At 41.8% G+C, this 23,991-nt stretch overlaps 1 protein-coding gene across 2 annotated transcripts in view; it reads right to left on the reverse strand.

Annotated features, from left to right (window-relative positions):
• The window catches only part of EPHA6 (EPH receptor A6), a 270,673-nt gene that overhangs the window by 124,876 nt on the left and 121,806 nt on the right, over window positions 1-23,991 (reverse strand). Inside the window, exon 1 of one of the 2 annotated variants that reach the window (XM_060273658.1) lies at window positions 17,319-17,515. The exons of the other annotated variant lie outside the window; for it this stretch is intronic. The gene's annotated coding sequence lies outside the window, so the exon portion shown is untranslated. Of the gene's footprint in view, window positions 1-17,318; window positions 17,516-23,991 lie in introns of those variants that run through there. 2 annotated transcript variants of the gene reach the window in all.

The following is a 23,991-nucleotide window of genomic DNA, read 5'->3' on the forward strand; positions in this document are numbered from 1 at the left end:
GTAGAGGGAAGTTTGTTTTAATTTTGATTTTAAAAATGTTTTGATACATGTTGAAAGCTGCCCAGAGTGTCTGGGGCAACCCAGTAAGATGTGTGGGGTGTAAATAGTTACACGGAACCAGGCAGAGGGCCTTCTCGGTAGTGGCACCCACCCTGTGGAATGCCCTCCCCTCAGATGTCAAAGAGAAAAACAATGACCAGACTCTTAGAAGACATCTGAAGGCAGCCCTGTTTAGGGAAGTTTTTAATGTTTAATAGATTATTGTATTTTAATATTCTGTTGGAAGCCACCCAGTGTGGCTGGGGAAACCCAGCCAAATGGGCGGGGTATAAATAAGAAATTATTATTATCATTATTATTATTAGTAAAATTATCATCCCTATTTTCATCGGAGAACTGTTGGAGGGTATGACAACCTAACTGTAGGAATTCAGAGATCCCATAAGAAGTGTACAGAGTGTCATAGCTGACCATTTAGTAGTACACATAACAGCACAAAAGAAGATCATAGCTCTGTTTTTTATAAAAAAAATTACACACTGCTTAGAGATTTTTAAAATATTAGGCCAATTATAAATGCTTTTAAATTAATTAATTAAGCAAATAAATAAATAGATGTGGCTGTAGGTGACCAGAGATTCAAGCACCACTAATTAATGTATTATATTGCCCTTCTGACCAATTTCAGTATGAGGAAAAAAAAAATCAGTGCTAGTTATGTATGCAGTGCTTTGGATAGGAAAGCATAACTCCTGCCCCATCAAAATCATTTAATGTTTATAAATAATAACTTTATCTTTACAAATAGTATCTTAAAAACTACTTAGATCCATTACAGTTTACTGAAGTATATAATATACTTTATATTCTTTTAAAAATACATTTTAAAATCCTCTTTTTGTAGCTAGAAGTTCCTCTTTTAAAATTCTTTCCCTCATTTTAATTTTGATTATAGTTCCATGAAAACCCCCCAAAGCATGTGGCAGAGATTAATCTTCAGAGATTAATGCACTCCTAAATATGCAGAATAGTTGAAACATGATATTTTTAAATTATGTTCTGTATGCTTTATGATGACTTATTTTTAATGAACCCAATGGTACCTGAAGTATCATCACCAACCAAAGTCCTACCATTTCACTGAATTAAAAATGGCCTAAGAGTCACTGTGTTCCTACAAATAAACTCAATAAATCTTGCACTATGCACTGAGGCAACAAATCAATCATGAATTATTGATTCATCACTTATATTCTGAAGCACATAAAACAAGCATTACCCAGAAACATTCTTAGGATAAAAACATGTTTTTGAAAATAACTACTATTTTTTTTAACAGATTTCAATTTTTAAGGCACCAGGCTTATTTTAAACCCTTTTGTTTACTACAGCACTCGGTGATATGAAATGTACAAGAGCTATGTTATTTTCAAAGTAAACTATAATTTATTCACACAAAACTAAAATATCCTCCTTTAAAAATATTTAAGAAGATGAAGATTGTGAATGACTCTTGTGGATTTTGGATGGCAGATTTTAAAATCTGTTAACTACCACTACAGTTTTTAAAAGATTTCATACTGCACATTTTTACTTAGCTCTTTTCCAAAACATGATTAGATCATTAAGCATGTCTTATCTGAACAACTTCTGAAACACCTCAAGAGCTGTATTTTACTTTTTATGGAGCCAGTGCACTCAACTCTATTGTCCTTTATCTTATGAGGGGTTAGAATGCCCCTATACGGTTGATGATGTTTAGAAGAGGATAGATTCATACTTCTAAGTGTGTGTGTGTAGTTAGTTTCTTAAATGTTTCTGGCCACAAACTTGTACAGTGGAACCTCGGTTTATGAACACCTCGGTTTATGAATTTTCGGTTTATGAACGCCGCGGACCCATCTGGAACGGATTAATTCACTTTCCATTACTTTCAATGGGAAAGTTCGCTTCAGTTTATGAACGCTTCAGTTTATGAACAGACTTCCGAAACCAATTACACCCATGCTTCAGTTTATGAACGCTTCAGTTTAAGTACTCCGTGGACCCGTCTGGAACGGATTAATCCACTTTCCATTACTTTCAATGGGAAAGTTTGCTTCAGTTTATGAACGCTTACTCCGCGGACCGTCTGGAACGGATTAATTCACTTTCCATTACTTTCAATGGGAAAGTTCGCTTCAGTTTATGAACGCTTCAGTTTATGAACAGACTTCCGGAACCAATTGTGTTCATAAACCGAGGTATCACTGTAAAGTGAGTCAGAGCTCTGTCTGGGTTTAATGCATTATACAAGAATCTGAAGTGTAGTTATATAATACAGTTTCATAAATGGAAAACAGCAAAGAATAATCTGACATCAAACACTTAATACTATTTGATAAAGCTTTCTTAAGATAAGCCAAAAAATTATTTATTTATTTATATAGCTAGCTTGTATACCACTAAATAGAAACAATCCATAAGCAGTTCAAAAAAGAGAAATATGAAAAACAGGCGTACGTATCCAAGAACAATGATTAAAAATAATTTCCTTTTTTGAAAACAACATATTAAAAATGTCAGTCCCATGCTCCTCAAGTTAACAGACTCCTCCAAGGTGCAAGGAAAGACAATGTTCAGTTGCCAATGTGGAAATAAAGGTATGTGGTCATGTGTGGAGTGGGCGGACAGTGTTTTGTTCTTTGCCTCAGGCAGCAAAATGTCACACCTGCCGCCACAAAACTGAGGTTGTGAGTCGAGGCCCCGCCCCCGCTTGGTGATAAAATAAGACACATGAAGACAAATATTTTAGGTTAATAGGCTAAAAAAGGCCAAAACCTTAATGGTTACAAAATGTGAGTGGTATTGGCTTATGCATTGGATCCGAACAGACTATACTTGATTCCTGCCCGCTCTGCAGGGAGTCACACAAGGGTTAACAACCTGTTGGGGGAAGCTTGTTGATCTGAATCAACTGGAAGCTTTCCCCTAGAGTCACCAGAGGGTCATGCCATGGCCCTAGGCACCACCTGGGCATCGGACAGGAACCACGACCGCCGGATTCCTTTAACGGAATACCCTTCAAGGGGAGGGGTAGGTGATGGCCACAACCTCCCCTCCAACACGCAACGCATTTTCCAATGCCTAACCGCCAAACCTTACAAAGTTGTGATGATTTGCTACAAGGTAGGCAAAAAACCAAGTGGCTGGTGCCAATCTGCCAAGTGGAAAAAAATTCCTACCAGGCCCCTTGGACAACCGAGGCGACCAACCGAAGTCCATAGCTGAAGCAAAACCTAGAGGGAGGGTCGCTGATCCGTGGAAGGTGGAAAAGCAAGGGAGAGCTCGTGGGCCCATGGCCATTTAAATCCGGCTAAACCACACACCCTGGCCCACCAGATTGGCCCAGGAGTCCAATGGTGCCCATGCCCTCCTGCAAGCGCGGGAAGTGATTCCCGCTCACAACCCCTCCCCTCTGGGAAGAGGAGAGGCTTTCCCCTTGCACAAGGGGCCATGAAACTCCTATCAGTGCCTCAAGCTGCTAAGTCACTATTTGCAGTGCAACCCTATACATGTCTACGCAGAACTAATTCCAGTGAGGTTTACTTCCAGGTAAAGGTGTATAGGATTGCTGCCTTTTATGCTATCATGATAACCCACTGTGATTAATGGAAAACCTGCTGTTGATTTTCTGAAGCTGCTGGATGACATTAAGCTCAGTGTTCTTTGATTTTAGATTCATACTGAATATGCTTAGATCGGTAGCAAATTTTTACTCCCTTTGCAAGGCTGTGTCATGAATAATGAATATACAATTTTAGATAAGGAACATCAAGGCATTTGGGGTTTCTTTTAAATTAAAAGTAACATGTGGCATTAAAAACAAAGTACTATAAATGAAAAGTCTGGACTGTAGCAACGCAGGTATGAAAACAAAGTAAAATTGATAAATAAAACATTTGGGTCAACAAAGCAGTCATCTATTTTTGTAGCCAGAAGAATAGCAGATTTCTTTTTAACATGATGCTAAGGTGGTGAAGGGGCTTTTAGTTCTGAATGCCATGCATAGTCCAGGTGGCACTCCAGCAGTAAGTTGACTCAAGCATGCTTTCGAATCTCTAATCATTTCCTGTGAACTGCAGTAGCATACCAAGCAAGCTATGCCATCCTTTTCCAACTATATCAATGCACATTCTTCAATCAACAAATTGCACTTTGGCACAAGCAGAAGGTTTTAAATGGACTTCTGCCACCTCACAATCCTGGGCTAAACAGCTATGAACATATGCAAAAAGTGTGCTGTTCATTTCCAGGGTCTTTTGATGGCACAGTTAATTGTACTAAAAGTGCAATTGATGGAAAGTGAGTTACAGATTGGATAGGCAGTGCAACAGATGTAGAAGGTCATTCAACAAGGACTACTCATTACTTCAAATTACTACCCTCGAGGAGAAACTATGGTGTATGCCAGGATGGAGCTCTTTCACTGACATCTCATCTTTCAGTTTTGTCCCAGAGGCCATCTTTCTCTTCTTGCTGTTAACATGGCCCAATTAAAACCGGTTGCCTAAATTTACAAGAAATCTATTGCCATTCTAAATAGCTCTTAGCTAGCCAAATTGTATGAACACTGGTTGAGATCATATTAACAGGAGTGCTGGTTGCCAAAAGTGTTATAAGCTTTCCCACTTATCTAATAGGATAATAATCTGCATAGTGTGAGTATCTATGCAGAAGTTTTGTTTTTGTTTTTTTAGATTTTCAGGTCTACCAGTTTTGCAGTATCTGATTCCTTTATACTCTTTTTAAAGTATTTATACATATGCCAGTCTTTGTGTGGTAAAGATTTCATACTTAACTGGGCTCAGACATAGACAGAAATCTAGTAATTGGATCAAGGTTACACCAAACATTTGTAACAAAGCATTCAAGAAACCAGACCAGAAAACAGTCTGTTATGATATCCTTCATTTGTAGTCCTGAAACAGAGTGCATAAAAAAATCTGCTAAATTGCATTGAAATGCACAAATACACACATATTGGGGGGAGGGGGGAGACAGCTTGCTACCATTGCTTCAATTAACATGGCACATTTAAGGATTGCAATAAGATCAAATATATAGCTCAGTTGTTAGAGCAGAAGACTCTTAATCTCAGAGTCGTGGATTCAAACCCCACATGCATTGCAGAGGGGTTGGACTAGATGATTCTCATGCTCCCTTCCAACTCTACAATTCTATGATTCTATGTGCAATGAAATAAGCAGCACTGTCAAAAAGCTAAATCATATGGCTTAGGATCTCCATACCTTGTGTACTGCCTTTCTCCATAAGAGCCTACTTGGTTTTTGTGATTGTAATCTTCCCCATTCAGATTTCTGGATGGTGGCTATGACAGAAGGGGACTTTTCAGTGGAATTCATAATGCTCTGGTCCCGTGAGATGAATGAAGGCTGGAGCTTTACTTTGCAGAAAAAGCAGGAGCAGGGATTGGGGGGAGCAGTTTACACTTGTGTTTGTGATATGTAAATTATGGTACTGAGTTTATGGGAAACTGAACATGATCAGTTACTAAAAAATAGTTTATTATTAGTCCTGTTAATTTCAAAAAAGAAGCAGCAGTTCAGATGGATGTTCAAAGCTACAGTACTATTAATTATACATCAACATTTAAAAATCATACTTCTGAAACAGGAACGCCTGATGTCCTGAATAGCAATTGAATAAAGAGCAAAGAATAAGTAATATCTCTAAAAATAGCGTTTTGGTATTCTTGTAAAGTGGCAAGAAGTGGGTAGGAAGAAAGTGACATGCATGCTGTCTACTTGAGGCGATTCCCCTCATCAAGCTCAAAGAAGAACATTGATCAGATACTGAGGAGAACCTTCTATGATTAATGATGATTTATGAGCTGTATATAATTTTCTATAATGTTTCGAACTTAAAATGTGCTCAAACATTCATAAGGCCAAAGGATTATCAACAGAGGTAAAGAATGGTTACTTTATTCCCATCTGTTGCTGAACACCTTTCATATTATCCTGAGGTCCTCACTTTGTACAGCCAATTTCCAGTACAGTATTAAATGCACCAACAACTTTTGGAAATAATGTACTCAGAAATCTGCCTGCTAGCTTGCCTTCGAAGTCAAAACATACAGTGCAGTTAGAGGACTTTTGCAAAAGGCCCATTTAGTAAAAGAATGACATTATCACTGCCCAAGTCCTCTATGATTAATAGAACCCATTAATAGAACAACTGTATTGTGGGGAAAGCTTTTATGGACTTGAACTCACTTTGTCAACTGCATGAAGTAGGCTCTAATCCATGAAATCTCATGTCATAATAAATCTCTTAGTATTTAAGGTGCCACAAGATGCTTGTTGTTTTACTGCAGCAGATATGGCTACTTCTCTGGAACAAGTACATTTTTAAAAAATCATTGGGGGGAAAATGGTTGGCCTAATTTAATTTCTATTAAATCATTTGGCATGCCAATTGCAACATTATCTAAAAAAGAAAGAAAGAAGACGACCTTGCCTCAGTACATTCCATGTACTTTTACATGTTAGACTATTACAGGCATCCCCAAACTTCGGCCCTCCAGATGTTTTGGACTACAATTCCCATCATCCCTGAACACTGGTCCTCTTAGCTAGGGATCATGGGAGTTGTAGGCCAAAACATCTGGAGGGCCGCAGTTTGGGGATGCCTGGACTATTATAATGACTCTACATGAGGCTGCTGCTGATGTTTGGGAATCACAACAGACCTAGGATTGTGTGGGCTTTGGATGCAACAAGGTGCCTCTCTGTATATTCTCATCTGAATGGGAAATTAATGATCCATTTTAACATTATCATATACCATAAAGCATTATGGGACAGTCTTGGTAAACATACCGGTATCCCACAGGTCATACACGGGTACAAGCTGGCCTCTCACATTGGTACTTTGGCATTGAAACTAATAATAAAATCTTCACTGATTCTTTTAAAGATGGCCAGTGACATTGTGCCCTGGAAGTGTTAAGAACAACCTTCAACAACACATGCTGCAACAATCTTTTTTTTGAATGGGGTGGGAGGGATCATTAATTAAGAGTTGCCATTATGATTAGATAGAAAGATACTTTATTGTCATTCATAGTACAATGAAATTGAATGCCATCCCATAAAAAACAAAACAAAAACACAATTACGGCCACACCCACCCACCCATCACGACTCCCCAAGGTCATATTACTTAGTTACAGCATTTAAAATGGATATAGGTCTTGGATAGAAACTGTTTTTAATCTATTCATTCTTTATTTAATTGTTCTGTATCTCTTGCCTGAAGGCAACGGTGCAAAAAGACTACTGTATATCCAGGATGAGATGAATCTTGTAAAATATTGTGGTGAGGGGGACCATTGCTGTGACCCCAAAACTGAATAGTAAGTTTTGTGCAAAGTGATAGCTGTATTTTGTGGTATACCAAAGGGTGATAGACAGGGAGCACTTTTAACACCCCAGGTTATTTCTGCAAAAGTGAGACAAAGGACTCAGCTACACTCATCAATCATATCCGTATAACTCTGTTATAAACATGTGACACCAGATGTTGCTGTAAAGCTGTGATCTGTTGCCAATGGAATTTTCCATTAAGAGCTTTTATAATGTGTTTTTCTGTAGCAATTCTTTTTATGTGTATAGATCCAGCTGAAGTCAGCCTCTGTGTTCTCCAGGATCTTTGTTGAATACAATGGACAATTTTGTTCCTCCTTCTCTCAATCATATTTCCCTTGTATATCTTATAAAACTGTAGTGCGGAACCTCTGGCCCGCAGACCTAGGCTTGGCAGGGGGTCCTAATTTGCCTGCAAGGCTGTTCCCCAAGCCACACCCACCTGACCTACATTTAACATCATATGCAATATCAGTTGTGGGGCAATAAAGATGCAACTGCAAAGAAAAAAAATGGGAGCTTAAAGTGCACTTCCAATTGTTCCTTGGCAAGTGAGGCTGCCGGATTGTTGCTCTTTGAAGTTGTCAACTGACATCATAATGAGATTAGCAGATAGACAGGTGGGTGGTCAGTTGTTGATCTGGCTCTCAGGCTGAAAAAAGCCGTTGTAAAAGATAAATACATGTAGTACGTACACACCTTGTAAATAAGATGGCTGTGGTATGAAACACCTACATGGACGTCCCCGTCCCCCCCACAATGCAGCCTTGTTAAATTTAAATCAGGCTTCAGGGTCAGTGGTCAAAGTGTTCATCTTGAAGATGTGAAATCCAGATTCAAATGACCACTTAGCTATGAAGCTCACTGGGTGGCCTTAGGCAAATCACTTATTTGTCTAGTGGATTTAAAAAATAATAATGCATACAATACTTTTTTTCACCTGAAGAAAATAATGTCTTATCAATTGAACTGAGGAAATAAGAGTTCAAATCCATTATACCTCTCATTGACTTCTACACCTAATGATGTGTTTCACACCCACTAGCTTGCTCACAGTCTCTGCTAGAGTGTGATGTAAGATAAAGGGTTTCTTACAAGAAGTTGTGTAGTTGATTGAGTATGTTGAGATGCTGAAAATCTATTTGGGATGTTACTGATATCTCCAAAATTGAGTCAATTAACTTCCCTGTTTTAAAAAATGACATATTGGAAAACTCTGTGGAAGAAAACAACAATCTATTGACTTAACGCTGAGCTAGTACAGGAAGGATGTATCCTGCCTAGTGTTTTAAAAAGATAAGTAAACAATTTCAAACATTACTCTCTCCAAACAATGAGAGGCAGCCCTTAAACTTGACATTTCTAAAGTGATGAATCTTAAATTAACTCATGTGAAATGTCAAAATGAAAGGGGGGGGAGTAATCAATAGGTGTAGAGGCAAAGCTATGTGAGGTCAATCATCTCATGCTGCAAGTGACAGCCCCATGTCTTTTTAATGGAAATAGTTTTAAAATGTGCACTGCATAAAAGGTGCTTCAAAAATCATTTTTAAAAGATTGAACAATCTATTGACAGAAGTTATTTATTTATTAAGCTGTATTCCTCAGAATGCTACAAAGCTGTCAAAAAAAAAAAGCAAGTTGCATGGAGCTTTAAAGCTTCCAAATCGTTAGTTTATTGGCTGTTGACAATTTCCCATCTAGTACTTAGCAACTATAAGCTCTAAATTATATCACTATTAATATATGGTATTGGATTTGCGATGACACGTTTCCCTTCCAGGGTGGGGGCTTATTTAGATGGCCCACCCTGGAGATTTACAGAATCTTATGGATTCCTATATGCTTGACGGGATTTTTCAGTGGATATTGACCATTGGTTCATCCTGCTCAGAATTATTTGCAATGAGTCTCCAGAATTTTAGGTAGGGGATATTCCCAGTTTTATCTGGAGATGCTGGGGATTGAACCTTGAGAACTTTTGCATGCAAAGCAAATGCTTTACCACTGAGCTACAGTCCCTCCCTTCCCCAATGCAAGATATCAAGGGGCTTAGACACAACCACTCCCAAGTATCCTCCCTGGGACTGTGGAGTTACTTGATATTCTGTACACTAGGATATGAAATAGGTCAGACTACTCAGACAATGAGTCCTGTACAGTGCAGGTGGTGGAAATCTCATTCTGAGGTCAACATAACACTGCTTACAACACATAATTTACCTATCATGTGGTGGTGAGGGCAGCAAAGACGACATACTTTACTGGAGCCGTTGGTTTTTAATTTCAAAATAAAAATACAAACATCGCTGCATTGACTTACAAATTTGGTTGCATATTAACATATAATTTATAAGAAATAAAATATTAATTTAAACTTGCAGACTGAGTTAAAGGTGACGATGAATACCTTAATTATACAACATAAAGAAGGCTGATCGCCAAAGAATTGATGCTTTTGAGCTATGGTGCTGGAGGAGACTCTTGAGAGTCCCATGGACTGCAAGAAGATCAAACCTATCCATTCTTAAGGAAATCAGCCCGGAGTGCTCACTGGAAGGACAGATCCTGAAGCTGAGGCTCCAATACTTTGGCCACCTCACGAGAAGAGAAGACTCCCTGGGAAAGACCCTGATGTTGGGAAAGACTGAGGGTACAAGGAGAAGGGGATGACAGAGGACGAGATGGTTGGACAGTGTTCTCAAAGCCACCAACATGAGTCTGACCAAAATGCGGGAGGCAGTGGAAGACAGGAGTGCCTGGCGTGCTCTGGTCCATGGGGTCACGAAGTGTCGGACATGACTAAACAACTAAACAATAGGTGCCAGGAAAAATGCTCCTTTTTAACCAGGTCTTTGGTTGATCTGATTGACATCCTATGCCCTTTTAAAATGTAGATTTTTTTGGGGGGGGAGCGTTATTGGGCTGTTTTTATTTTGATTAGCAAATTGTTATTTTTATGTTGATCTTTTCTGTGAACTGCCCTGAGACCTCCAGGTATAGGGGCGTATATAAATTCAACAACAACAACAACAACAATTATACTACAATGTACAATGGGATGCGGGTGGCACTGTGGGTTAAACCACAAAGCCTAGGGCTTGCAGATCAGAAGGTTGGTGGTTCGAACCCCCGTGATGTGGTGAGCACCTGTTGCTCGGTCCCTGCTCCTGCCAACCTAGCAGTTTGAAAGCACACAGTGCAAGTAGATAAATAGGTATACCGCTCCAAGCGGGAAGGTAAATGGCATTTGTCAGGGGTCCCTTTACCTTTACAATGTACAATGGTGTATAATGTTTAGATTGGTGAACACAGGTAAAAAATAGTTTATATCAATCATAATTAAAATATATGTATTTCAGTGTTTGTTTTTTGCTACTGGTTACTTAAATCAAAATTAAACAGAGAAATAATGAGGAGTGAAGGTGAAGGGGTGACTTATACGTGCCAGACTGTATTGTATACGGTTAAGTATTGCCCTGCCATATGCTTCATGGGTTGTGTAAGTAATAAAATCATACCAAATTGCATAAAAGCTGTCATGTTTCTTTTGTCTTCTTGCCACTTTTAATTTTGGTGTATTTTTCCCCCTACCAGTGCTGTTTGCCATTACAACAATGTAGCATTTGTCCATATTTAATACAGTAACTGAACAGATTTCCATGTTCTAGGAATGGTTGTTCTTGCAGCCATTAAGAAATGTGTTATAGGTTTTTTATTTCTAATTTGTAACATTTATTCAATATAGGTTGAGTAAAGGCAGCCTGGGGTCATGGGGACTGTCTGTGCTGTGTTCAGAGATATCTCTGTAAAAACAGCTTTCCATTTCCACCCCCCCCATTTGGGGGCAATTCTATCAAATATGTTGATATGTACTTATGATAATGCATGATCTCCAACATGTTTAGGTAAGATAAAATGTTTGGGAGTTCCATACCATTCATATACAAATTTGAGAGCTCTTTCCCTTGTTGCTGATCATCTGATGTACATAAGATAATACCTGCATAAAGTCCAATATGTATTTCTTTCCATTAGCAGTTACCCCCTTTGTAGCTAATGTTTGGTGTAGACATAATGCTAATAATTCTAAAATTAAGGCAAATTACAATGGTGATAGTAGAAAGCCTTGTGTTGTCCTGTTGCCAAGAAGGCATGCTTTTAATAAATTTATGGCAAAATTATTTTTATAAAATTACTTCAATCACATAATTTGATAATTATAGGCATGTTCTTCCTCACCATGTCATATTCTAAAGGGGGCTGGATTTGGAGCTCTGCATCTATACATTTTAAGGTTCCATTGGTGGCTCTCTTTTCAGCTATACATTTTGGGGAGACAGCTAATGGGTACAAGGTTTGATTATGAATTATTTCTTCTACTTTTTGTTGACCATGCTGGTGTATTTTAGTCAACCTAGAGTGTAATTTCATCAGTTTGCTAAGTATACCTATTTGCTCTTTGTCCGGTAATTTGGTAAAGTTACTTAGCAGGTCTTCTTCTTCTGGGACTGTCCAATCTACTGGGTCGAGGACGGGGCTGTCATTTGATGCTGCTATAACGTAGTTTGGCAGCTTAGATTTTTCTTGTATAGTCTCCCGGGATACTGATAGCAATTTCTCCCTTCGATTGAGTTCTTCCTCGGGAATAGGACAGACATCGGCTTCAGATGAAATGGTATCGTTCATCCTGTTCAGTCTTTTGGATACAATCAATGGTCTAAGTAATATACCTGTATCGTCAAAGTGTCAATGTGGGATGATTCCTTTCTGGGCTAAATGAGCCTTTCCCCTTAAAATTTTGGTTGGAATTCTATGACTGCCAAATCTTAGAAGAAGTTTTTTGGAATAGCCATCGCTAAGGAGCCTTTTGACTGCTTTTAAATCAATCAATTGTTCCCTTGAAGACACATCACAGGGTGTTTGGCAAGACTTGCCCAACTGGTCTGAACACTTTAGCAGTCTTTGTCTTGGCCAGACCCTTAGATCACATTTAACCAAAGGCTGGGGAACCTGTGGCCCTCCAGATACTGCTGAACTACGCCACCTATCATCCCTGACCATTGGCCATGCTGGATGTTACAGCAACAGCATGTGGACGGCCACAGATGTCCATATCTGATCTAGTTGAATCCTTTGCTCAGAACACACAAATCAAAGCATAAATAAAACATCAAGAATGAATAAAAAAGCAGCTAACAAAGCTGATTAAAACCCTCCTGGAGATTTAAAACTCATAACTAAAATAAAAAATAAAATATGGTATTTGCTTGGTGCCAAAATGACATCAAATAGCACCAGTTAAGCAACTCAGGGAGGAATGTTCTATAATTGGGGTGACAACATAACAGGCTCTTTCCTTTGCTGACCTCTGCAATATCTACAATAGCAGGGCATTGAAGAAATGTTTCAGAATATAATCTTAAAGCATTAGTAGGCTTACATGGAGAACATAGTCCACCAGGGACCCTGATTTCAAGCCATGAAGTGTTCTAAGGAACCTTGCTGCCTTAGCTATAATGCATTTTTATTTCAATTCTTCATCTGTTTTCTAAGATAGATTGATTTGCATACTTACATGTAAGTAACAAATAAAACTCCCCTCCCCATTATGGACATAATACCCAGGTTTACTTTTTTGTCTTATGGTTGTATGGCATGTTTAACAATGATCTCTCTTTGAGTGCTGTTTATCAGATAAACCAAGGGAGGAGGAAGATACACAGCAAAGAAAAGCTGAAATTCACAGCAGAAGCTGTCTTCTTTTTGAGTCATTATTTACAGCCAGCAAAAAGTTATCCAGCTTTCAAAATGAAATTTTTCATTCAGCCACTCGCTCCGGCTCCAGCACAAACAAAGTGTCAAGCCATTCCAGTCTATGTCAATTCTCTCACTAATGACTGAGCAAACTAGGGCACTTGCAATATGACAGATAGACTGCAGCTTTTCCAGACCTGGTAGGATTTTTATTCAACTGAATGTGGTCAATAAAATTCTAAATGAGATAACATTTATTATCTTTGAAGAGCTCATAGTTCAATACTTTCTTTAAAAATGCCTTGGCTTTTGCTGTGGCAATTGATTCACAGACATGAATTTCAAAAATGCCATTAGCAAATAAATAGAGATGTGAATACGAATTGATTTCCTCAAAACAATTGTAATGCAGGATTTAGGCTTGGGGATGTAAAGCAAATATAAGAAAAAACAACAACTGAGAACTACACCCTGCAGTGATCAGGCATCATTCACTTCTCTAACCTTTACATAAAGGTTTGAGTGAAGATAATAAGAAAACAGGAGAAATACTTTCTTCTGGTAGCAAATAGGACAGGCATTAAAGCCTGGAAGCACTACAGAAATGCCTGTGAGCAGCACTTAAGTCAGGAAAATGAGAACTGACAAAACCTCAAATGGCAATCTTGTCCATCTGTTCTTCTAAGTATAGGTACCTTCTAGCAGAACATGTAAAACTTTTGCAGTGGCATTGAGGCTGCTATTGAAATACAGTGGAGAACAGGCATTGGCTTATGCAGTATGTCATTGTTTGTATGGAGGAAACAAGTAACGAGATTGTGTTCACACATCACAAGAACCCAGACTCTGGTTTGTTTTGCACTTGTATTCTTCTAACGTGCAATGAACCATAGCTTCTTTTAAACTATGGCTAAACATTGCATGAGAAGCAGGCTAATGTCCTAAGTAAGCAAGGCTAGGATTGTACACAGTAGGTTTAATTTCCAAGTATTCTGAGCTCTATTTCTACCCAGTAGGATAGCTCAAAAACAGTTTGTTTAGAATCATAAACAAAATTCTCTGATGCAAGATTCCCAGCAAAGCTGTTTTTGTTTTATACTGAAAACAAATATGCAAAACACAAGTACCAGATTTCCCCATAGAAGGGAACAGAAATACACCATGATTTGTTCTTGAGCAACAGAGATACCTCTCATATTGTAAAAACAATAACACATCATACTTACATGGAATTTTAGAGTGTTCAAATCTTCATCATACATAATCTTACAAAAGCCCTATCAGGGAAGTGTTATTATTCCCATATTATACATGGATGAGAGTCAGGATTCAGTCAGGTGGCTAAACCCAAATGTGCACTTAACTTTTCAGTTCCATTTGCTGGTTGAAAAATTAGGTGAACTTTTTATATTTTTGTGGCGAGGGGATAGAGAAGGACTTTTGCCTGAGTTTCTTGTGCCATTGTTCATTTGCCTTGTTAGTTGATGCTTAAAAAACAACAACAACCATCCAACCAAACAACACTTCTGTTTCTCTTCCTTGCCATAGAAGAAGTTTTGCTTTCTGATTCTGACATTGAAAATTACTTTCAAGATGGATGCTATCAGTGAGAGCATAAATAGGAAGTATTGCTTCCTATGTGGAGAGAAAGAGGTACCTAAAAACAACCAGGCATCCAGTACCAGGAAAAGTGCTGGAATTGGCTGTGCAAAGAGAGAGAGAGAGAGAGAAGGCAAGTGGGAGTGATGCAAGTGGAGGTCAAGTCTTTGGGATTGGCCTCCAAATCTGAGTCGAAAAAGATTCTCTTGAGAACTTTTAGCTCAGCTGTAGGCTGTAAGTGGTTTGCCCATAGTGAATTCACAGCAGACTTCCCAATTCTTAGACACTATTATATGAAAGCAACACAAAATATATTTTGTGTGCCTTGCCGATTCACTTTTCTTCCGACTCACAGGAGTTCAGACCCACAGGAGAAAATTAAACAATGGGTTTTGTTGGTAAATGTAAAAATACATTCAATGGAAATTTGTGTGTTTCTTTTAAAACAATGGGAACAATGCATCAGTAATGGTCCATTTTTCATTGAGGTAATTAGCTTCCCTTGTTGAATAAAATTATCCTGAACCCATGTCTATAAATATATTCACTGAGAAGCTAGAATAAACCATTGTATAAAACATAGGCTCTCTTCTAAGATTCCAATTTTCAAAAGAAAATACGCATATAACAGAATATGTACAAAACACAAGTTAGAACAAGCAGGGATATGTCTGATGTGTAGAAATCCAAAACAGCCCTTTCCTCACTCATTGTGTCTAAGCATGGGCGAGATCCTTCCCCAGTTTGCTATACCATTGTTTTCTACTAGGCATGAAATTTAAACACTCATGAATATTGTTTTATTACTTCTGTCATGAGCACATCATCCTGTAAAGTTGAGGAACTGTCTGCCAAATGGGTTTTGCATTACCCTTGAATAAGAGAAACTTATACTTGATACACAAGAGAATGGATCTTCAGAAATTCTTTTTTTTATTAAAAAAAACCTGAAATGCAGTGAGTGGGAGGTAGGCTGCCAATTCCCTCAAATCAGTGGCCGTGTATGTGTTAAATCCCCCCCTATATTTCCAGTCAAAATGGTTTCTTGCAAAACTGGGAGAAAATAAGAAACCATGTACGTGTGTGCATTTGTGTGTGTAGAGGGAAATTTTGATCCTAAAACGGTACGCATGTGGTATATACACCTTGCAAATGGAATGCATTTCCCTCCCACCACTCTTCCAAATAAATGGACAGCACTTCAATCACAGCATAGAATATTAACTACACACAGTATCTGCAATTACATTGTTACACGTTTCCCAATTCCTTGTGTGGGAGGCCTACCACTGCCACCCCACGCAGTCAACCAAGCCAGATGAATAAGAGCTGTATCTGATCAAATATCAATCACCGCAACAGTCGTGACAGTCCTGAGGGAGGAGAGGGAGGGCCATAGCGTAAGGGTAGAGCATTTATTTTGTATGCAGAAAGTCTTTGTGCAATTCCAAACATCTCCAGGCGGGGCTGGGTGAGATCCCTGCCTGAAACTATGAAGAGTCACTACCTGTGGTGAAGCTACTTGCTGGGGGCGTGGCTGGTGCATGTCCCAGGGGGCGTGGTGCGCTGCCCGCAGGGGGGGGCATGGTGCGTATCGAGGGTGTGTGTGCCAAGCACCTCAGGTGGTGTGCGCCAAGCGGTGAGTGTCTCTGGGGTGGGCGCAATGTAATCCCCCCAGATGGCACCTGGGGTGGACCGCCCCCGCCCCCACCTTCGTCCGCCAGTGGTCACTACCAGTCAGTTCAGGCAATACTGAACTAGATAAACCAGGGTCTGACTAGGTATAAGGCATCTTCCTATGCTTCTTGATGAGAAACAGAGAGAATGACCAAGAGGAGCAGCACCTGATATACATTAGTTGCTTTCCTTCTTATTCTGAGTTTGCCCCTACTTACTACAAAATAAATAAATAAATCTGGGGCAGCACTCTTTGGGTTTGGATTGCCTTTGGTTTAGCATTGATATGTAAGAATCTGCAACCTATCAGAAAAATCTCTCTTATCAGGTAGTTCCTACGGAAGATATATTCACTTTCTGTTATGGAATCACATTAAAAATCAAACTAAAATCCTAATTTGAACAATATATTAAAATTGCACTTTAAATAGCACATGAAGCAGCAGAAATAGTTTGCAGCTTTTAGGTTACGTATTTCAACTATGTCAATCAAGTTGCAAGAGGCAAACGCTGAAATGACAGAACAAAAAGCACATAGTAATGATTCATTAACATGATGTTGAACGTGAAATGTACAAATCCCGAGAAGACAAAATCATTTTTAATTAAAACAGCATCATTCATCAACAGTCCTAATTAATTCTATCAGTAGTAACTTCCAAGTTCAATGATATTTCAGGAAACGTTCCAGTCTCTCTACTAGTAATTTCACTAGAATAAATAGCTTTTGCAAGACTAGCTAGAAATCTCTCTATTTAGCAGACTTGGAGTAAACAATCTGTTAGGTAAAGGTAAATGACTCCTGGACGGTTAAGTCCAGTCAAAGGCAACAGTTAATAGCCATTCTGTACCTACCTGTCTAAAGTAAACCACTGAACCTCTTTTCTCCCATATGAAACTTATTTGTAGGCAACCCATTTAAAGTATTGCAAAGAATTCCTTACATTGGAAACTGGCATTGCCAACATTTGATGAGGCACCCATCCTAACCATGTAGCTTGTTAGGCTACAAACATGGTTCACCATCCCTGCTCCTGCTTTTAAAGCTCTACCAAGCAGCCAACATCTACTACAGATACTAGCTCATTAATTTATGCTCTGTTCACAATAAACCTTGGTAGTCAGCTCCAGGCAGGCTCCAGCCACCAAATCAACCACACCCACACACCGCTCCTGTTGCCAATCAGATAATTTACCTGGCCTGCCCAGGTATTCAACATTTCTTTTGCTCCCTCTGTTGTTCCTGGTCAGCATGTGCACAGGTGCTGAACAGGAAAGGTCCCTTGTGTTACCTGGTATGGCACAAGTTTTGCCCTAACCAGCTGCCTAAACTGCTGAGTACAAAGTTGGTCCTTTACATTGCCATTTTTTTTGGTACATAACTTTTATTAATTTTCATTTATTAAAATCCAATGACAACCACATTTTATCAATATCAAATCACAATTACCATCCAAATATATACATTGCCATTTTAGAAGAGGTAATGCTTGAAATGTATTATCATTTAACAGGATATTTCAGTGTGATAAGTACAATTCAGATGCATCCCATTCACTGGAAAACGAATTGTTAGCGAATGCAGTGTAATACTTTTCACACAAAAATGGTTATTCAAAGTTTATTTGCCTGCTAACTTCTGGAGTGAATGCAATATTGACTATCATCATATCAAAATAAACAATTGAAATTTTTTTAACTTCTAAGAATGAGTGAAGCCAAAACTGTTGCCCCCACCATGTTCATACTAGGGGACACGGGTGGTGCTGTGGGTTAAACCACAGAGCCTAGGGCTTGCCGATCAAAAGGTCAGTGGTTCGAATCCCCGCGACGGGGTGAGCTCCCGTTGCTCGGTCCCTGCTCCTGCCAACCTAGCTGTTCAAAAGCATGTCAAAGTGCAAGTAGATAAATAGGTACAGCTCTGGCGGGAAGGTAAACAGTGTTTCCGTGCGCTGCTCTGGTTCACCAGAAATGGCTTAGTCATGCTGGCCACATGACCTGGAAGCTGTACGCCGGCTCCCTCGGCCAATAAAGTGAGATGAGTGCTGCAACCACAGAGTCGTCCGTGACTGGACCTATGTTCATACTAGGAACACTGACACATTAATACCTTTCCTGCTCTGTTTCTTACCTGCTGATAAGGTTTCTTTTAAAAATATGACTACTATCTTAGTTCTACAAAAATCACTGGGGACTGGATCAGTCATAGTTTCCACATCAACTTAAATTGTTAATGGGCATTCCGAACCACTGAGGTCACCTAGATCTCTATTGCAAATAATGGATCCACTGATGGCAATAAATGGAAAGTGAAAAGCTGAGTATAATGCAATGACATGTAGAGATTCTGTCTCTGCTTTTGACGGTGTTTAAACAACACAAACCTTAACTATATGGATCTCTCTTATTAATACAAAACTTGCTGGGTAAGACCCTTTCCATCGCTTTGTCATAAGACAGCTCTTTGACTGCCTTTAATATACTTGGCTGTGTTTGAGCAGCTCACATCCTTCTTAATGCTTGAAAATGGCTATTTCAGCAGCATGAGAACAAATGGCTAAAGACAGTCAACTTCCATCTCATGTTTGGGAATTGATCAATTTCCTTCATTAACTGGATTAATCCATAACCCACAGGACTGCATTAAAAGCAAGACAGAGTAGTTTACTGAAAAGGCCATTTTTAAAAAAGTCTGATGCCATTTTTATAATGGGAAATTCAATAAAAATATTTTACAATGATAATAATAATAATAATAATAATAATAATAATAATAATAATATAGTTCTTTCCTTGTGGGCTTCAAAGTGCCACACCATTAAACTTGATAGTTATTATGCAATTTTGTTCTCCTACTGCTCTGTTGTAAGGAAATATGTTAAAAATAATATATGATTAAAATAATATATCAAACAGAGGATTGCATAGTGTATTTAAATTGTTTTGCATCTGGTGAATGCTTTTTGTTTTTGACATTTGAAAAATGCTCATTTTTAAAAGTAATGATTGTCAAGCTCCTCCCTCCATCAATTACAGCCATACCTTGGATCTCAAATGCCTTGGCTCCCCAACAAACCAGCTCCTGAATGATCGAAACCCAGAAGTGAGTGTTCTGGTTTTCGAACATTCTTTTGGAAGCTGAATGTCTGATGGGGCTTCTGTGGCTTCTGATTTGGTGCAGGAGCTTCCTGCAGCCAATCAGAAGCCGTGCTTTGGTTTCTGAACGTTTCCGGAACAGATTCCGTTTGACTTCCAAGGTATGACTGTATTGCTAAATAGCAGCAACTACTTCAGATTACAGGAAGCAGGGGGGAGCCAGGGAAGGCATGCTGGATGTCTTCAAGTTTGGCAGATGAATTTTGGATCCGCCTTTCTTTGAACTGCTTCCATCCCAGCATGTGACTTAAATAATTTGTAGCTATGTTTTGTCTCTTATATTATAACTTTGAGGGCCTGTCTTATTTTTATTGATTGTGTAAGCCTCTCTGGGATCATTTTTTGACTGAAAAGTGAGGTAAAAATGCTTTAAATATAGAGGATGTATACCTCTGAGGATGTGGACAGGCTGCTTGGATGAGTGAAACCAACCACATGTCTCCTTGATCCTTGCCCATCCTGGTTTATAAAAGCTAGCTGGGAAGGGCTGGGCGATTGGCTTTGTGGGGTGGTGAAGGCTTCTCTCTGTGAGGGAGCCTTCCCACACCCACTGAAAGAGGCGGTCATTAAACCACTTCTTTAAAAAACATCTTTAGACCCAGCCAATATGGCCAACTATCGTCCAGTCTCAAATCTTCCATTATTGGGCATGGTGACTGAGCGAATGGTTGCTGAACAACTCCAGGCACACCTGGAAGAAGCGGACCACTTGGATCCCTTCCAGTTGGGATTCAGGCCTCATCATGGGACTGAAACTGCCTTGGTCACACTGGTCGATGATCTCCAGTGGGTTAGGGACAAAGGTGAGAGCTGTTTCCTAGTTCTGCTGGATCTCTCAGCGGCTTTTGACACCATTGGCCATAACATCCTTCTGGACCGTCTAGAGGGGTTGGGAGCTGGGGGCACTGTTATACAGTGGTTCCGCTCCTTCCTCCTGGGCCGTGTTCAGAAAGTGGTGGTGGGGGATGAGTGTTCAGACCCCTGGGCTCTCACTTGTGGGGTGCATCTCAGGGTTCTGTCCTCTCCCCCATGCTTTTCAACATCTATATGCAGCCACTGAGAGAGATCATCAGGGGGTTTGGGCTGGGTGTTCATCAGTATGCGGATTATACCCAGCTCTACGTCTTTCAAATGAGAACCAGTGAAGGCAGTGAAAGTTCTGTGTGAGTGTCTGGAGGTGGTTGGAGGATGGGTGGCGGTTAACAGATTGAGGGTGAATCCTGACAAGACAAGTACTGTTTTGGGGAACAGGAGGCGGGCAGGTGTGGAGGACTCCCTGTTCCTGAATGGGGTAACTCTGCCCCTGAAGGATCAGGTGTGCAGCCTGGGAGTCATTTTGGACTCACAGCTGTCCAGGGAGGTTGAAATATACTCGGAGTCAAGAGTGAATTTCATGCTCTTTATTCAGCTCATAGTCATCAAGGAGGAGAAGAGAAGACGAATGGCTCTTTTCCCAAAACCATCTGCTTATATACATTATTTACACAATGGGCCTTGCGTGATTGGCTACTTCAGGGCTACACCTGTGGGCCAATTATATTGTGGATTGACTTTTGCCTGCAGCCTGATTGGCTGCTCCTACAGGCCAATCAGGTAGCAGATTCACTTCTGCCAGCCGCCTGATTGGCTGCTCCAGCAGGCCAATCAGGTTGCGGATTCACTTCCACCTGGAGTTGGATTGGGTAGCTCCCGCTGATTCTGAATCCTATTGTTCTAGGATTCAGCTCAGTACATAACACCCCTCCCCTCTAAGTTCCAGTCCTGCCCGGGAAGTTGCATTCGTAGTCCCCAAGGTCTGCTGGCCGCCTCCGTGTGCGTTGTGGCCTGGGGTGTTCCTTGGTCAGGGGTTCTGGTTCTGGCTCGTGTTCCGAGGCTGCTGGCTGTGCCGGGGCTGTCTGGTCTGGCGCCACTGAACCACTAGGTTGTAGCTCTGGTTCCGGTGTCCTTCCAGCCTCGGGGCGCCCCTCTGTGCCTACTGCTTCTGCTTCCTCTGCCCACCCCTCTCGCTCTACAGGCCTCACTGCCCTGCTGTCCCCTTGGGACCCCTCTGTCCCGCTCTCCTCCCGGGTTCCTCCTGGGAATCGTCGCCGTATCTGGTCGCAGTGGCGGCGCCAACATTGCCCCCCTTCCGTTAGTACCTCGTACGACACGGGACCGGTCACCTTGGTGACTGTGGCGGGTACCCATGCTGGGCCTGCCCCAAAATTCTTTGCATACACTGGGTCCTGGGCCACAAATGTCCGGGGGTTCCTGCCTTTCCCCACCACTACCTCATCCTGAGCTCTGTCGGGGTGAAGTCGGTCCAGTCTAGTTGCAAGGCGCCGGCCCATTAGTAATTCAGCTGGGCTCCGGCCCGTCGTTGTGCTTGGGGTGCTGTGCTGTGCTAGAAGAAATGCGGCAAGGCGGTATTCCCAGTCCCCTTGTGTCATGCGGCGGAGGCTGTCCTTGGTGGTCCGCACCATGCGCTCCGCTTGGCCATTGGTGGCAGGGTGGAATGGTGCTGAGCGGATGTGGCGGATGGCGTTCTGCGCTGTGAAGGTCTGGAACTCCTCTGACGTGAATGCGGTTCCATTGTCCGAGACGAGGGTGTCAGGGAGCCCGTGGGTCGCAAACAGCTTACGTAGTACCCGGATGGCTGCCGCCGTAGAAGTGGATGGTACCAGTGCGACCTCCAGCCATTTGGTGTAGGAATCCACCACTATGAAGAATGTTTTTCCCTGGAAGGGGCCAGCGAAGTCCACGTGCAAGCGTGACCATGGATGTCGGGCGGACTCCCAGGGCTGGACTGGGGCCCTTGGGGGATCCGGGCGGGATTCTTGGCAGGTCTGGCAGTGTTGGACCCAGGCCTCTATCTCTCTGTCAATCCCCGGCCACCACACATAACTCCTGGCAAGGGCCTTCATCCTCACTACCCCTGGGTGTGTCTCGTGTAGGGCTGTGAGGACCCTTTTGCGGAGGGGCTGGGGAACAACAACCCTGCTTCCCCATAACAGGCACCCCTTGTGGGCCGACAGTTCATGTTTGCGGTTTGTGTAGCCAGCGAATTCTGGCCCGGGGCTGCTGCTGGGCCATCCTCGCCACACCCAGTCCAGGACCCGGGAGATGACCCTATCTTTTGTGGAATGGTGCGCAACTTCTTGTGCCTGAATGGGTCGGTCGGGAAGCAGCTCCAGGGTCATAACCTCTTGCGCAGGCGCTGGGTCGGGGCCTGTTTCTGGTAGTGGTAGCCTGCTGAGGGCGTCTGCGTGGCCCATCGCCTTCCCAGGGCGGTGGATTAGTGCATACTGGTAGCCGGCAAGGAAAATTGACCACCTGAGGACACGTGGAGACAACACTTGGGGGGTCTGCTTCTCAGGGGCAAACAGGCCAAGCAACGGCTTGTGGTCAGTCACTATGGTAAAGGGCCGCCCGTACAAGAAATCATGGAATTTTTTTACGCCCTTCACGATTGCCAGACCCTCCTTGTCAATCTGTGAGTAGTTTCGTTCGGCTGCAGCAAGCGTCTGGGAGAAGTATGCCACCGGCACCTCTCTTCCATCCGGGAGTTGGTGTCCCAGGACAGCGCCGATGCCATAGGGAGAGGCGTCGCATGCCAGCACCACTGGCAGCCTCTCGTCGAAGTGTGCCAAGACCGAGTTCGAGACGAGCAAGTCCTTGACTGCCTGGAATGCGGCCCTTTGTCGCTGGCCCCACACCCAAGGGGCCCTTTTATCTAGGAGTCTGTGTAGGGGCTCCGCTACCGCTGCCTTATGGGGAAGGAAGGCATGGTAAAAGTTCAATAGTCCCAAGAATGACTGAAGTTCGGGCTTGCTCTTGGGCGCTGGGGCCTCACAAATGGCCCGTACCTTGTCACCGGTTGGATGGACCCCTTCTGCGTCCACCTTAAATCCCAGAAAGTCCACCTGCGGCACTCCCAGTAAACACTTTTCCCGCTTCACCTTGAGGCCCGCCGTCTGGAAACGGTGCAGGACGGAGCGGAGGCGGTCCTCAAATTCCTCTGGTGTGGGCCCGGCGATCAGTACATCATCGAAGAAGGGGGTGACACCAGGAATCCCTTTAAGGAGAGAGTCCATTAGATTCTGGAATATGCCTGGTGCCACGCTAACGCCAAATTGCAGCCGCTTTACTCTGAATGCCCCTCTGTGCGTCACAATCGTCTGAGCCTCTGCTGTGGCTTCGTCCACAGGCAACTGTTGATACGCTTGGGCCAAGTCCAGTTTGCCAAAGATTTTTGACCCAGCCAGGGTGGCGAGGACCTGGCTGACCACTGGCACTGGGTATGCATGGGCCGTGAGAGCCTTGTTTATGGTGCATTTGTAGTCTGCACAGATGCGGACCGAACCGTTAGGCTTGACGGGTGTGACAATTGGAG

Source organism: Zootoca vivipara, chromosome 4 (genome assembly GCF_963506605.1).
Source record: "Zootoca vivipara chromosome 4, rZooViv1.1, whole genome shotgun sequence".
Lineage (NCBI taxonomy): Eukaryota > Metazoa > Chordata > Lepidosauria > Squamata > Lacertidae > Zootoca > Zootoca vivipara.